The following is a 16,625-nucleotide window of genomic DNA, read 5'->3' as shown; positions in this document are numbered from 1 at the left end:
TCCTTGAGTTCTCATTGGCTTTCGATACCATCAACCATGGAATCCTTCTGGAATGTCTGGCTGAGTTGGGAGTGGGAGGCTCTGTATTGCAGTGGTTCCTCTCCTACTTGGCGTGTTGGCTCCAGAAGGTGGTGCTTGGAGAACATTGCTCGGCCCTGTGGTCTCTCCAGTACGGGGTTCCGCAGGGGTCAGTCTTGTCCCCCATGCTGTTTAACATGTACATGAAACCATTGGGTGTGGTCATCTGGAGTTTTGGAGAGCGTTGTCATCAGTACGCTGATGACACGCAGCTCTACTCCTTTTCATCTTTATCAGGTGAGGCTGTGGATGTGCTGAACCGGTGCCTGGTTGCAACAATGGACTGGATGAGAGCTAATAAACTGAAACTCAATCCAGACAAGACTGAGATGCTGCTGGTGGGTGGTTCTTCTGACCAGATGGGGGGTGTTCTACTGGTTCTGGATGGGGTTGCACTCCCCCTGAAGGAGCAGGTTCGTAGCTTGGGGGTTCTTCTAGAACCATCTCTGTCACTTGAGGCTCAGGTGGCCTCAGTGGCACGGAGTGCTTTTTACCAATTCTGGTTGGTGGCCCAGCTATGCCCCTATCTGGACAGGGATAACCTAGCTTCAGTTGTCCATACTCTGGTAATCTCCAGATTAGATTACTGCAATGCCCTCTACATGGGGCAGCCTTTGAAGATGATTCGGAAGCTGCAGCTTGTGCAGAATGCAGCAGCCAGATTGATAGCTGGAACAGGGAGGTTTGAGCATATAACACTGATTCTGGCCCGCTTGCATTGGCTGCCTATACGTTTCTGAGCCAAATTCAAGGTGCTGGTTTTAACCTATAAAGTCCTACATGGCTTGGGACCGCAATACCTGATGGAATGCCTCTCCCAACATGAACCTACCCGTACACTCAACATCTAAGGCCCTCCTCCGAGTGCCTACTCTGAGGGAAGCTCAGAGGATGGCAACAAGGGAGAGGGCCTTTTCAGTGATGGCCCCCTGACTGTGAAATTATCTCCCTGATGAGGCTCGCCTGGCACCAACACTGTTATCTTTCAGACACCAGTTCAAGACTTTTCTCTTCTCCCAGGCATTTAACAGCATTTAACAATGCTAAGTTTGTTTTTTAATGGACCCCACAACTGTTGTTTTTTAAATGGATACTCTTGTTTTTATACTGTTGTTTTTATGTTTCTGATGGTTTTTTAAATTTTGTATACTTTTTAATGTTTACTGTTTTAACTTTTGTGAACCGCCCAGAGAGCTTCGGCTGTGGGGCAGTATATACATGTAATAAATAAATAAATATAAATAAATAAATACTTGAAGACAAATCCTTTCAACTCTCTTTTAAATTTCTCTTCAGATAGATTTTTTTGTGGCATGTGTAAATGTAAATCATGCGTTAACCCAAAAACTAGAAATATGATCCCTTCCTATATTGCTTTCTGCTACTATTATCTTTAAAGAATATATCCATAAAATTTAAGAATGAATCAAGATGCAAAAAAGGAAAAATATTGTAAGATTTGAAGAAATAAATATGTTGCTGAAATCATAAGTGTCTGTAAAATTACTTGCTCAGCTCCACTTAGAGTTTAGCATCACTATTTCATAGAAATTCAGTAGGAGACTTTTCAAATATGGTTGATGTTGTTCCTTATTAGTTGTTCTTTGCTGTTTAGTTCAGGTCTAACAACAATTATATAGCATTTTGGGGAAAAGATGCAACCCAATAGTCCTGTGCTGGAGACCAAGATGGAGAAGATCTCCACAGCCACCATGTATTTTCCTTTTGTGCTTAGGTAAGTTGGAACAAAAGTTATCCACACACTGCAAAATACTAACATACTAAAAGTGATGAACTTGGTTTCATTAAAAGTATCTGGCAATTTACGAGCAAAGAAAGCCACAATGAAGCTGACTACAGCCAGAAATCCCATGTAACCAAGAATATAATAGAACATGTTGGTTGAACCTTCATTGCATTCTACTATGATTTCTTCAGACATAGAGGACATGTCCAAAGTTGGGAATGGAGGATCTGTAGATAGCCACACCATGCAAATACTTGCCTGAATAAATGAGCAGCAGAGAACAATAGAATATGCCAGTCTTTTCCCCACCCATTTTCTTATCTTGGTTCCTGGCTTAGTGGCCATGAAAGCCAGGACCACTGTGATGGTTTTTGCCAACACAGAAGAAATTGCCACTGAGAAGATGATACCAAAAGCAGTTTGTCTTAGATGGCAAGAGATCAACTGAGGTTGGCCAATGAATAGTAAGGAGGAGAGAAAACAGAGCAGGAGGGAGACAAGCAGAGAGTAAGTGAGATTCTGGTTGTTAGCTTTGACGATTGGAGTGTTATGGTGCCTAATAAAGATGCTAAGCACCAAGGCTGTAGTTACAGAAAGAGCCAGAGCAACAATAGCCAAACTAATGCCCAGGGGTTCATCATAAGACAGGAAGTTTAGGTCCTTGGGAAAGCACTGGTTTCTCTCCTTATTTGGGTATTGATCTTCTGGGCATTTGAAGCAGTCATCCGTATCTTGGAGGAAGGAAGGTGGGAAGGATATTTCAGACATGCAAGAGATTAATTCTTTACTAGAAATTATTCTGGTGCTTGGAATCTGATTGCACAATAATGAAACAAAATCTATACTATACATAGTGAAAACAACAAACTCATTGGGTTTAGGGGGAAAAATGTGGAGTGCTTACAAGTTCCTGTTTTCCTGGTATGGATAGGATGAAGTGGACAGTGTCCACAAAAACCTGTGCCCTAATAAATAAAATCATTAGTCTTTAAGGTGTTACAAAATTCTTTGTTCTTGCTCCTACAGACTAGCATAGTTAACACTCCAAAAATGGTTACCTACAACTATGGCCTTAGCTAGACCTAAGGTTCATCCCAGGGTCATCCCTGCCTGTTCCCAGGATCCCCTGTGTGTCATGTAGATGCACAGGGATGACCCCGGGAAATCCCAGGATAAACCTTAGGTCTAGCTAAGGCCCATGTCTCATATTATTCTGGCTTTCATATCATATAGCCTCAGGTTGAGCCAAGCAGGAAGTCAACTTAAGCAATGCCATAATCATTTATGGTCCCTTTCTCCCAAATAAACCTTACCGTCAAGTGAAGACTGATGCTGCTGATATAACCTGCCAAACACACTTTTAAGATATATGGGCAAGGAAGACTAGGGAAATGTTTGACTGATCTGGTGGGGGAAACGGGCTGTTAAATCATGGTGATCTTAACTGAATTGCAGATCAGTCTTCATATGTATATGTGTGTTGGTGGTTCTGATTCACCCCACACTTGTTGCCTCATGGCTCTGTTTTTAGTGGGGTGATAGTGCCAAAATGAAAAAAGAAAGTAAATGTGCAAGGGCTTCTGGGTACAAGTAGGGATGTCCTTTGTGGTGAAATCTAGCCCTTGACAGACTACGTTTGAGCATCTAACTTGGTTCGTATTTCCAGCCAAGTCACTGCATACTGGCTATTCTGCAACGCCTGGCTTTGCCTGGGTGTGGGGAAGCATTTGTGGATGGGGTGGAGGAACAAGACATGCCTTCCTGCTATTGGTAGGGCACATCCTGGCATTGAGGTAGGGAGGGGAGCAGGAGTCCTTAAAGCAGGACTCACCCCTTCCCACCTCCTCTTTTGCTGCATGGCTCCCTCCCTCCCTGTAAACAGGGTGGGCTTTCTGGTTGCCATTGGGGCCAAGTAGCATTTTTTTTACTCATGTACTGAATTGTGCATGCATTTTTTCACCTACTCCACACTGTAAGACAACTGGGAGTATTAAATAGGTTAATCTACTTTAATTTGGTCACATTTTATTTGGCGCTATGTATGGACATCCAGAGAGATTGATAATTGGTGAGCATTCACTGGCGCTGTTCAAGGTGACTGGTAAGACCTGAGTCTCTCAGCTTTGAGCCCAGCAGCCTAGCTAGGGAGATAAGGCTTACCTTTGGGACCAAACCTTCTCACCCACTCTGAACCTGGTGGTCTGAGTTGGGGGTGACAAAGGAAGGACTCCCTTCCCCACAAGAGGAGGCCCATGAGAAGGTGAATGGTCCAGTGCCTGCCCACAGGCCATGAATGGCTCGCCCGACCTGACGGGCCTTTAAGCAGGCCATACTGGATGCCTGATAGGTTCAACACCCTTTTCAGATCATTAAATAAATACAAGGCCCTTTTTAATCCCAGCTATTGCTATCTGTCTCATTATTTATCTACCTACGCACCACAAATAGAAATGTGCATGAATTGCAAACACATTTTGCATCATTTATTTTACTATTTAGTACATTTTTCTATAACACCTCATAGTCCTAACCCTCTGGGCTATTTATAGTATGATGTCCCCTACCTGACTGGTTTGAAAACTTCCCTTCTGGGCACGGAGCACAATCATAGCAACAAAATTGTTCCCCTTCCTTCCTTTGTTTATTGTATCCTGGATAGCAATGGTCATTGCACAAGCCAAGGGGCATAGTCTACCCATGAAACAGAAAAGGAAAACAGGCATTGCAATTTCTAATTTGCTTTTTGACTTGTAACTCACAAATTGTTGCATTGTCCCCTGGAGTCTTTCAGAACAGTTCAGGGGAAAGAGCTATTTCATGTAATAATGACTGAAGCAGGTCTTCTACCCATTATTATTATTATTATTATTATTATTATTATTATTATTATTATTATTCTGCCTTTTTTCCAATACTGGGCCTCAAAGCAGCTTTGCAAAATTTTAAAAGATATGCTGACAACTGACAACTGTTGGGGCCCATTGACACATACCATATACTGCTTTCATAGTGTTATATCCTGCTTGGTGTTGATGTGTCAATGGGCACCAACAGTTGTCAGAGCACTTCAGTATGACTATAAAGCAGAATTGTAGATCCTGCAGTGGACTTCAATCCTGCAATAAAGCAGTAGTGTGGCTCCTGCCTTTTATATACTGCTTTCATAGTGGAATATCCTGCTTGGTGTAGATGAGCCCATAGAGTGACTCAGGCAGGTCTACAATTTTTTTATTTATTTTATTTTATTTTTATTTATTTATTATATTTTTATACCGCCCAATAGCCGAAGCTCTCTGGGCGGTTCACAACTTAATTGCCATGTTTCATCTCACTTCTCTCTGGAGATGCTAGCCAGCCACAGTACAGCCCCTTCCCCAAAATCATCGTGATGTTACTCATTGGAATAAAGCAGGCAACATCAAATGTTCTAGAGTGTGCCACCAGATAAGTGGGTGGAAAATTGGGAGGGTTGCCTTAAATCAGTGGTGGTGAAGCTGGCTGACTTACATTTTAGGGGAAGATTCCATCCCCTCTCCCTCCAGGTTTAGGGTGACCATATGAAAAGGAGGACTGGGCATAATCATATAAAAATCATTTTTCACAACAGTATAATCTACAAGTCCTTACTTGTGAAAAGACGTCTGCAGAAATACTTCTAGCAAGGTGATTGCCTCCTATGATAATCAATGGTGACTGAGGAGAATGGCATTCAGAACCCCTCCTTATGCCCTTATGTTGTATGCTTTTATCATTATACATGTGCACAGGCCCTAGTGCCTTCATGCAAAAATAAAAAGTTTTAAGACTTATATATGGGCATAGGCCCTTGTGGCAATGCACCTAATTAACTTTTAAATATAAAATATAAATATATTTCTATGTTATGTGTTGTCCCACAAATGCAACTTAATGCATTTTTAATATTACAGCCCCTTGAAGAAGGCATACAAATGACACCTGCTGAAATTCCCTTTTCTATACAACTGTTAAAGATACAGGAGCCCAGTCATCTTTTCCATATGGCCACTCTATCCAGGTTGTGAAGCAGCAGCTTGAGGGAGCAATGCCAATTGGGTATGGGTGCTCTGAGGGCTGAATGACATATTGGCCTGGTTCAAACAACATGCTAAACCATGCTGCTTAACCACAAAATGGTTAAGGGAATGCATTCCCTTCACCATTTTGTGGTTAAGCAGCATGGTTTAGCGTGTTGTCTGAACCAGGCCATTATTTTAAATTATGGATGGGAAACTTGCAGCCCTCCAAATGTTGGTTGATTACAGTTCCCATCATCCACCATCATCACCAATGGTGAGGGATTATGGGAGTTGTAGTCCAACAACATCCAGAGAGCCACACATTCCCCATCCCTTCTTTAAAGACATAGCTAGGAGCTACATTTTCCACTTTTTTACACTAATTTAAGTGCAGAGGACCCAATCCATACTGGATCCCTAGCTTTGGTAGTATAGGGGCTTCAAGTTCCACTTGCATTTCCTATTGCAAAGAAGGGATCCATACGTTTGATTGCTACTTCTTTAAAGGAATATGTAGTTTGGCCCTGAGGGAGTCTGAGGGCTTCTACACACACTAGAGAGGATGATAGGGTTGACAAAGGCCGTAGCTAGACCTAAGGTTTATCCCAGGATCATCCCGGGTTCATCCCTGCCTGAGCGCTGGATGCCCTGTGTGGCACTTAGATGAACAGGTTTGACCCCAGGACAATCCTGGGATAAACTTTAGGTCTAGCTATGGCCATAGAGTCTTTCAAGAATCCAGGGATATTCTTTTATAGAATAAAGACAGCTAGAAGCCAGTCATTTCTGGGCGTTGTGAGGATATCTGCCACTCCAGATGACGAAAAGTAAAACAGCAACAGCCACAGCATAAGAAAAGATATTGCTGATGTTTCCCAGCTGATGTGCCCCTTAAAATTCTTCCAAAATCTCCTCTGAAAAATCAATGACCCCACCTCCATTTTTCCCATCTGTAAATCCATTTTCCCATCTGTAAATGAGAAGGAGATTTCACCAAGAGAAACAACACATTTCTGCATAGAACCACACAAGCTGAAATGGATTCACGTAATGCTTGAATGAGAAAGAATGGAACTCAATGTCTAGTTAACTGATTTGCTGGCTATATCTTCACATTCAGGATTTAGATTTGAGTAATTTTGGGGACTTCTATAAAAATGGCTTGTTTTCACCTCAACTTATTGTAATTAAACAAAATTCCATGTTCCGTCACACTAATTTCAAATCTCAGTTCGTTCCGTCTTTTACCTCCTGTTTTGCTTTATTCCTGAAAATGCCTAAGCCATTGACTTAAGATATGGTGTCCATGTCCAGGTGGTTTCAAAATGGCAGAACACAGCACAAACTATTACCCGGTCTAGCTTTCATATCTTTCACAAAGGGTATCAGTACTTTATGATCCTTCAAAATTGACGTGTACATAGACATTCCCAACTTTTCATTTAGCTTCTGTAGATGTTTTCAGTTGCAAACTAGATCTTGAAGGCAGGTGAGCAGGTCACACCAGTTCCCCTGATCGTTGTGTACTACACACACACACACACAATTATATAGGGAACAATGTTTGAGAATCTTGTGATTGAAACCAGCCAATCAGGAAAGAACGGTAGTGCACTATGAAGCCTTGAGAGCTAAAATCATTGCAGCTGCATGCTAACATCCCGGCCTTAACCATAAGGAATGTAACAAAATGAAATTCACCTAGGAGGTTGTAAGGGATTATTAAATCTTATTGGCCTTAAGCACTAAAATGGGTCATACCTGGTTAAAGTGGTGGTGCCATGTAATTATCTTCTCATTAATGGAGAGCTCTTTGCCTTTTGCTTGGGGATCCATTTCCCCTACTTTAACCCTTACAAAGGATTTATTTGGGAAGGTCACCCAGTTGATGATATCAAATCCAACTTCTAATTCACTATTGTCATTAAAAAATATCTTGTCACCACCACTACTGTTAAATGAAATCCTCCTCAGGAAATGGTGTAGCTGCAGTGGTAGAGAGTTAGAGGTGTATTACACAGAAATACTTTCTCACACTTCGAGAATTGAAGGTTCATAACACAGAAATGTAATTTAGGTTCTGCTTCCTCGCTTTGGGATATGCTTACAATTTTCCTTGAAGTGATTGGTTTTTTTTATTTCCCTTGAAAGCAAAACCCTACTAGATATGCTTCCTAGTCAATGAAAATATCATTAGCACAAGTCTGGAAATGTACAGATTTCCAAATACAAAATGCATCCAGTCTATGGGCTCATCTACACCAAGCAGGATACTGCATTATAAAAGCAATATGGAAGTGGTATATAAAAGGCAGGAGTCACACTACTGCATTATGGCAGTACTGAAGTGCACTGAACAAGAACACACTTCCTTCCTTCCCAGAAGTGCAATGATATATAGAATTCTAAAGAATTGACTGTATAAGGAATTAGCAAAGAGAATATAAGTAGTCATCATAAATTCATAATAATTTAATGTTACATGTGCACTTCACATTGATCTGGAGCTCCCTTGACCCAATCCAGATCAAAATTTAGCGGGTCTGGATTGGGTCACTCTGCTCCAGATTCGGTCTTTGTGTGGAGTGTGGGATGTGAACCTGGGCTGTTCAAATACAAGAGCTTAGTGAATGAGAGCCAGTGTGGTGTAGAGGCTAGAGTGTCGGACTGGGAGTCAGGAGATCTGGGTTCTAGTGCCCATTCAGCCATGAAAACCCACTGGGTGACTTTGGGCCAGTCGCAGACTCTCAGCCCAACCCACCGCACAGGGTTGTTGTTGTGAGGATAAAGTGGAGAGGAGGAGGATTATGTGCACTGCCTTGGGTTCCTTGCAGGAAAAAAAGGAGGGATATAAATGCAATAATAAATAAATAAAATATTCCTTGAAAGTTTGGTTAGCATGAGTGAATGCTCGGAAAGCACATGTTTGCTTAATAATATAATGATTTAATTTGCTTATTCAATTAAAACATACACAAACATGCACATTAGCATTACCTGTATATGTTGCGATTTAGAAGGCTGAAAGCAGTGTCCACCTGCTGTTGATCTATGTCTGGTTCTAGATGAACACATGGCATGGAAAGCATGTGCCACAGCATAGACAGCACTGTAGATGCTATAGCTTTGGCTGGTCATGTGCATTTCAAAAAGAGGCCCAGGAAGGCTCTCCAGCTTCTCATCCCCAGTGCAGCTTTCTCCAGTCCCCTCATCCACATTCGTGTCTGCAAATGAACACCCAAATGCCTGCTCCCAGAAGACCCTGATAAAACCATCATCATTAGAGTAGGGGCGCAAGTTGAGAAGGAAACCTTTGAAACCCTGCACTTCAGAAGACTGAATTGCAAAGGATAGGGTACCATGGAAGACTTCTATATCCAAATCTCTTTGAAATGTTTCCGATGAGAAATCTGAATGGGCTGTCAAAAGCCATACCTTGTTTATAGGCGTCATACTAAGCAACATCAACCACTGCACATCCAACATGGTGTGTGTCTCTGCATTTACAACAACTACATCAACATTTGTTTGGTTTAGAGATGTGATCATATCCTCAAAGTCATTTAACATCGTCGTAACATCCAAAAAACCACTGTGGATTGGTGTTCTTTCCGTGAAGGCTGTGCAGATCCCACTCTGGAAAAGCTGGTGTGTCAAAGTCTGCACAAACTTGTCTCCTTTATCATCACCCATGGCAATGATCCCAATCCACTTCCATTGGAAATGCAGAAAAAGCAGGACAATCCCAGTGTACTGATATGCTTCACTGGGGACCATCTTGTATAGAGAAGGAAACTGTATTTTGTCACTCCGTGCTAGAGAAAAGAAGGAATAGGTGACCTAAACCAGAGCAGATGGATTTTCATTACTTGGTTGCAGTAATGATATTTAGACACTTTCTTAAATCTATCATACATCCTATTCTTGAAGAAATTCATTGATGTGTTCATGGAATTATAAGAACATAAGAACATGCAATCCTCTTCGTATCTAGCACTTGGGCCACAGCTAGACCTAAGGTTTATCCTGGGATCATCCAGGGTTTGCCCCTGCCTGAGCACTGGATCCCCTATGTGTCACCTACATGAACAGGTTTGACCCCTGGATGATCCAGGGATAAACCTTAGGTCTAGCTAGGGCCTTGGTCAAATGTGCCTGCTATGCAGCTACATTCTCTGATTCAAAAATGGCAGAGGTAGTTTTGAAACTTTTCATGGATGGGCTGCTGAAATTGTTCCAGTTTTGATGGAGGAAGAATTAGTATTTTTAAAAGGGTACAACAGAGGCTTCAGTGTTTTCTTTTTTCTTTTTTGGGTATTGTTTGCCATCACTTTCCTAGTCCAAAACTATTATGCCTGATAATGCTTCTATGGAAAGCTCCTAATCACGCAGGGGAATGACTGAAATCCCAGAGGTGATCTACACTACTGCTTTAAAGCACTTAAAAGCACTTTGAAAACATTTTGAAAACTGTATACGGAGTGTGTCCTGGGACCCAACAGTTGTCAAAACTGTTATAACGTGCTTTAAAGCAGTAGAGTAGATCCGGCCCTTGGCCTCATCTACACCAAACACATAGTTAGCAGGGTAAGGAAACACCACTGTGCAGGTGTGGATTGAGAGACTAGCTCTGGTGCCGTTAAAAATGATTAAAATCTTTAATAGTTGTTGTCTGTGTCTGGAATGCTAGACGTTTCGGATTTTGTAAATAAGTTTTAAACTGTGTTAATCTGATTGAGGAAGGATTATTTTTAATCCAAAACATTGAGCATTCCAGAAAAAAGACAACAAATATTAAAGAGTTTAATCATTTTAACGGCACCAGAGCTAGTCTTTCAATCCACGCCCTCATCTACACCAAGCAGGATATTCCACTATGAAAGCGGTACATAAAAGGCTGGAGCCACACCAAGAAGGATATAGCAGTATGAAAGTGGTATATGGTATGTGTCAATGAGCCCCAACAGTTGTCAGTGCACTTCTATACCACTATAAAGCAGTAGTGTGGCTCCTGCCTTTTATATACCACTTTCATAGTGCAATATCCTGCTTGCTGTAGATGAGGCCCTAGATACAACTTCTATCAATGCATTTGATCAACCTGTAAGTGAGTAACTAGGCTTATTCTCTCTTTATATTATGGTTTTATACTGTTGTTTTATACTTGAATTATCTTAATTTTGTAAACTGCCCAGAGAGCTTTGGCTATTGAGCGATATAGAAATGCAATAAATAAATAAATAAATAAATAAATATTCTGATCTAATCTAAACCTCCCTGTTGTGACATAATTGAGAACAGCTCCTGGTTTTAACCTATAAAGCCTTACATGGATTGGGACCACAATACCTGATGGAATGCCTCTCCCAACATGAACCTACCCGTACACTGCGCTCAACATCTAAGGTCCTCCTCTGGGTGCCTACCCCAAAGTAAGCTTGGAGAATGGCAACAAGGAAGAGGGCCTTTTCAGTGGTGGCCCCTCAATTATGGAAACATCCTGTTTATGCATTGGTCTAATTTTTTAAGGTCTGCATGAAAATTTGTTCGCTTTTTCCCCAAGTGTACACTCTATTGTACACTTTTTCATATATACACATTTTGTAGCTTTTTTATTCCTTACAGATTCTGGCAGAAATTTCAGAAAACGACAGCTTTTGAAATCTAGCTGATTTCTACTTTGCATTCAAGTTCAGGAAGTTCAAATTTGGTAAGACTGCGTTGAACTGTGAACCAAAGGAATTACTCACCCATTCCTAATGCTCACTCACCTTACCTGTGGAAACTTGTAGAGGCCTAAGATGATGGCCATGTAAAGGGACGTTTCAGAGTCAAGCCCCCCAATGACAGCTACCATATTCTTCTCAGCATCACACTTGTAATTGGGGAAAGTCTTCTTATGACGAGAGACAAGATTCAGGGTGTTTTGATAAGTCATCTTTGCACTGAAGTAGCTTTCATAGATCTGGAACCCTAATGTGACATTGGATAAAATCTTCGGATTTTCATTGATCTCCTTCACAGCAAATACCAAGGACAGGACATGCTGGTAGTTTTTTGGCACAGTGCTAAAACAAATGTCACATTATGCATATGATGAATATTGTACCCTTCACAGAGGCCAGATCTACACCAATCAGGATATGAAACATTGAAAACGGTTTGAATACTTTATATGGAGTTTGTCCTGAGCCCCAACAGTTGTCACTACTCTTATAAATCATTTTAAAGCAGTAGTGTAGATTCTGCCAGACTTCTTACACTTATATATTGTACCTAATGGAGTGTAACAAGTGCAAAAGCAAGGAAAACCCCATGGGGGAGTAAAAAATAGCCAAAGGCAAGGGTGGAACCAAGTAATCTTCAAAAATAAATATTTGCAAAAGTTTTTGCAAATATTTATTTTTGAAGATTACTTGGTTCCACCCTTGCCTTTGGCTATTTTTTACTCTCCCTAATGGAGTGTATACTGTAAATGTGTGTGTGTGTGTGTGACCGTCTGTCTATCAATATTTGATACAACAATATGTGCAATCACATCAAGATGCTTTTCTTTACAATGTAATGGTTTATTACTAGGAACATGTGCATAGATTGGAAGAGGGAAGCATGAATGATATTAACATATTGAAAGTTGTAGCAAACCATGTATGTGCAATGTCCCACTATTATGGAATATCAATCAAAATTTTCACAGGTACAGTCATGCTAGATTCTTTTTGCAGAAACTACAAAGACCGTTGTGCCACTTCCAGGATGAACAACTTTATTATGACTTAAACTTTTCTGGTGTCGGGTCCATTCTTCACCAGATGTATCAGCAGGTGATTCTAGGAGAGAAACCTGAATGAGGAATATTTCTGTAGCACCCATAGCCATTTTTTCATCAAAAATATTTTCCAAATTATTTTTAATGGGTTGGCTGCATGTATATTCACACTGCAGTACTTTCTTACATATGCCAGAAGACACTCTCAATGCAAGAAATGTTCAGTAGTGATCTATGATGCACTTCTTCCAGTTAATCTGAACTCAATACTTTTATAATGAATGCTACAGACATGCAAAGTATAACTGGACAAACACAATGAAAAGATATCAAAGTGCTCTTATTCATAATGATACTCATAAGAACTTAAATCAAAGAATCATTTAAGTGGCTACATTGGTTTTAAATACAGAGAAAGCCTTAAACAATACTGAGTAAATTGGGAGTATACATTGGAATCTCATGTGTTTTATACAAAGCCAAGTCAAGTTGAACATGTCCATCTATCTACACCAAGCAGGATATGACACTTTGAAAATGGTTGGAAACAGTATATGGAGTGTGTCCTGGGCCCCAACAGTTGTCACTCCTGTTATAAACCATTTTAAAGCAGTAGTGTAGATCCTGGTTTTGTCACAATGTGCATTCCATTCAAAGGAACATAGACCACATTCTCCATCAGATGTACAACTTAGGGCCAAACTACATATGTTTATAAATGCCAAAGAAGGATTTCCCCCAAATACCAACGTAAGAGGAGGATTTTTACTCAGAGCTACAAGACAGGGGGAAATGTTAAATTATCTGTAAGAGAAAAATGAGTGGGAGAAGGAGAAGGTCTTCAAGAGAGGGAGATGGAATGATGGGCAGTGTGGTGTAGTGGCTAAAGTGTCAAACTGGGAGTCAGAAGATCCGGGTTCTAGTCCCCACTTGGCCATGGAAGCTCACTGGGTGAGTTTGGGCTCTCACCCAGTCACAGACTCTCAGCCCAACCTACCTCACAGGGTTGTTGTTGTGAGGATAAAATGGAGCAGAGGAGGAGGATTTTGTTTGCCACCTTGGGTTCCTTGGAGGGAAAAAGGCGGGATATAAATGCAAAAAAATAATAATAATGGGGAGTGAATGAGTGAGTGAGAGGTGAGGTCAATCAGTTGAGAAGAAGAATTAGAGGAAAAGAAGTATGGTGATAGAGAGGGCTTATAGAAAGGGGAATTAGACATGATGGTTGGGTCATTTTATTAACCCTATTCTTTATTGAATAACTGTGTGTTCTTGGATGTTATCTTCTCTAAATAAATACAACAATTGTCAGCTCAAATACTTGATGTATTCTGGGTAGATTCCAGGGTAAGATCTCACCCCTTCATCTTTACAACCAAACTTATTTAAAGAGAATCCTATTGCTCTAATTCAGTAGGTATTGTGGTTGTTTACAATGGCTACATTTAGGTTAAGTCTGGATCCAGAAGACAAACGAGGCTACCAGATACTTAGGTAGGTGTCCATGCCTGCTTCATTACTGGTAATTATCACCCCTCAGTTGCTGCAATTTGCATTTTTAAATAACTTCATATTAAATGCAAACCACCTATTCAATGCCATGTCTGGTGAAGTCCTGAATGTCAGTTAGCTTTATGTTGGACATCCCTAATCCAGGAAGAGAAACATGTGTATGTCTTTGTTAATGGAGTTCTGCTGCTTTGAAGTGTTGTAGTTGTTGTTTTAAAGCAATAACATTTGGAATCAAATCATAAAATCATAGAATAGTAGAGTTGGAAGGGGCCTATAAGGCCATCGAGTCCAACCCCCTGCTCAATGCAGGAATCCACCCTAAAGCATCCCCGACAGATGCTTGTCCAGCTGCCGCTTGAAAGCCTCTAGTGTGGGAGAGCCCACAACCTCCCTAGGTAACTGATTCCATTGTTGTACTGCTCTAACAGTCAGGAAGTTTTTCCTGATGTCCAGCCATAGAAGTATCATTGTGTCTGATATTTGGAAGACAGGAAATGGAATTGGCTGAGAGGAAATCATTTATTAAATGTATCTACTGTTTCCACTCTGTAATCATACTCAATGAAGTTGTGGCTGGGAGTGGTAAATTAGGGTGACCATATGAAAAGGAGGACAGGGCTCCTGTATCTTTAACAGTTGCATAGAAAAGGGAATTTCAGCAGGTGTCATTTGTATATATGGAGAACCTGCTGAAATTCCCTCTTCATCAGAACAGTTCAAGCTGCAGGAGCTATACTAGAGCGACCAGATTTAAAAGAGGGCAAGGCACCTGCAGCTTTAACTGTTGTGATGAAGAGGGAATTTCACCAGGTTCTCCATATATACAAAGGACACCTGCTGAAATTCCCTTTTCAATACAACTGTTAAAGATACAGGAGCCCTGTCCTCCTTTTCATATGGTCAACCTATTTACAGTAAATTACTTTCCAAAACTTGAAAGACAGATTTTAAACCAATAAACTGTATAGTTGTGTACTACAACAATTACACAGAAATGCCCAAAGCCTAACAAATCACAGCAGTAGAAAATTGGGAATAATCAGTATGAAAGGCCTGACTTGAGTAATTTGAAAGTGTACAGGAATGATGGACAGCTGGGTCAGTGTAGGGAGCATAACAGCCCTGATGATATTTGGAAGTGAAAGCAGGCTAGAAAGTATACAATATACAAGACTGCAGGTGAAATAGAAGTGAAATGGTGAAAAGAACAGGACTAGGGTGACCATATGAAAAGGAGGACAGGGTTCCTATATCTTTAACAGTTGTATTGAAAAGGAAATTTCAGCAGGTGTCATTTGTATATATGGGGAACCTGGTGAAATTTCCTCTTTACCACAATAGTTAAAGCTGCAGGAGCCCTGCCCTCTTTTAAATCTGTTCACTCTAGTATAGCTCCTGCACCTTTAACTGTTGTGATGAAGAAGGAATTTCACCAGGTTCTCCATATATACAAATGACACTTGCTGAAATTCTCTTTTCTATGCAACTGTTAAAGATACAGAAACCCTGTCCTCCTTTTCATATGGTCACCCTAAACAGGACAGACAGCAAGATAAAAAAGACAGTATGAATTAAAGCACAACCTCTAACAGAACCACATTTTCCATTGCCTAAGAGATTATTTGGGGGAACCTCCCTCACTATTTACCCATATAAATAAACTGTACATGTCAAATAAGTGGCCTCCTATCACTTCAATGACATGCAATCCATCCACTATCACCATATTTCAATTCTGAAATTTGTGTTGTGGTGTTTTAAGAAGAACTTGCATTTTTTTTTTTTTTGAAAAAAAGAGAACCAATTCATACAAATAGCACAGAAAGTTTCATTTATGCAGTCATTGATTTATTCAAAACATTTATGCCCTGACTTTTCTTAAAATGCCCAAGGTAACTGTTTTCTGAATGTTCTATTGCTCTTCATATCTAGTGGTGGTGATTACTAGGGTTTGGACAATTGTTAAAGAGAAAAAATAAATGATTCCTTACGCATATATGTCCGCAACCACTGTATTTGGGTTTTCTTTGAAGAGAAACGGAGAAAATTGGGGTGTGAAGAGTTGTGAAGCCATCCCACCAATGATGAAGTCCCCTGGCTGGTAATACTCATGTTGGACATGGAGAGGGTCATTCATGCTACAGAAAGTAGGAGGTGACTTGCCTTCAATTTCAGGGAATGCTAGCAGAAGCAGCAAAAGGAATAATTCCAACATCTTAAGGGGGGAAAACTGCTTCTCGGGATACTTTGTCCCCTGGTTCAGTCTAAATCATTATCAACCAGTAGTGTACTCTTTGCCCTCATCATCTCTGAACGATCCCTAAAAAGAACAAAAGCTCTGAATGGCACTAAGGAGTTTTATATAAACTTTCTGATGCTTCGTTATTTCATGGGCTCCAAAAAGCCTTGTGCGCATTTGCCAAGACAAAGACTAAATCATTGGTACTTTGAGATAATTATGTGATTTGCAGTCTCCAGAGCA

The 16,625-nt window shown here is 40.6% G+C and overlaps 1 pseudogene; it reads right to left on the bottom strand.

Annotated features, from left to right (window-relative positions):
• Window positions 1-1,645: 1,645 nt before the first annotated feature.
• LOC134405797 (vomeronasal type-2 receptor 26-like) lies at window positions 1,646-16,280 on the bottom strand (annotated as a pseudogene).
• Between the last annotated feature and the right edge of the window lie 345 nt (window positions 16,281-16,625).

This window comes from Elgaria multicarinata, chromosome 11 (assembly GCF_023053635.1).
Source record: "Elgaria multicarinata webbii isolate HBS135686 ecotype San Diego chromosome 11, rElgMul1.1.pri, whole genome shotgun sequence".
In the NCBI taxonomy this organism is placed as follows: Eukaryota; Metazoa; Chordata; class Lepidosauria; order Squamata; family Anguidae; genus Elgaria; species Elgaria multicarinata.
This window is presented reverse-complemented; position numbering and strand designations above follow the sequence as displayed.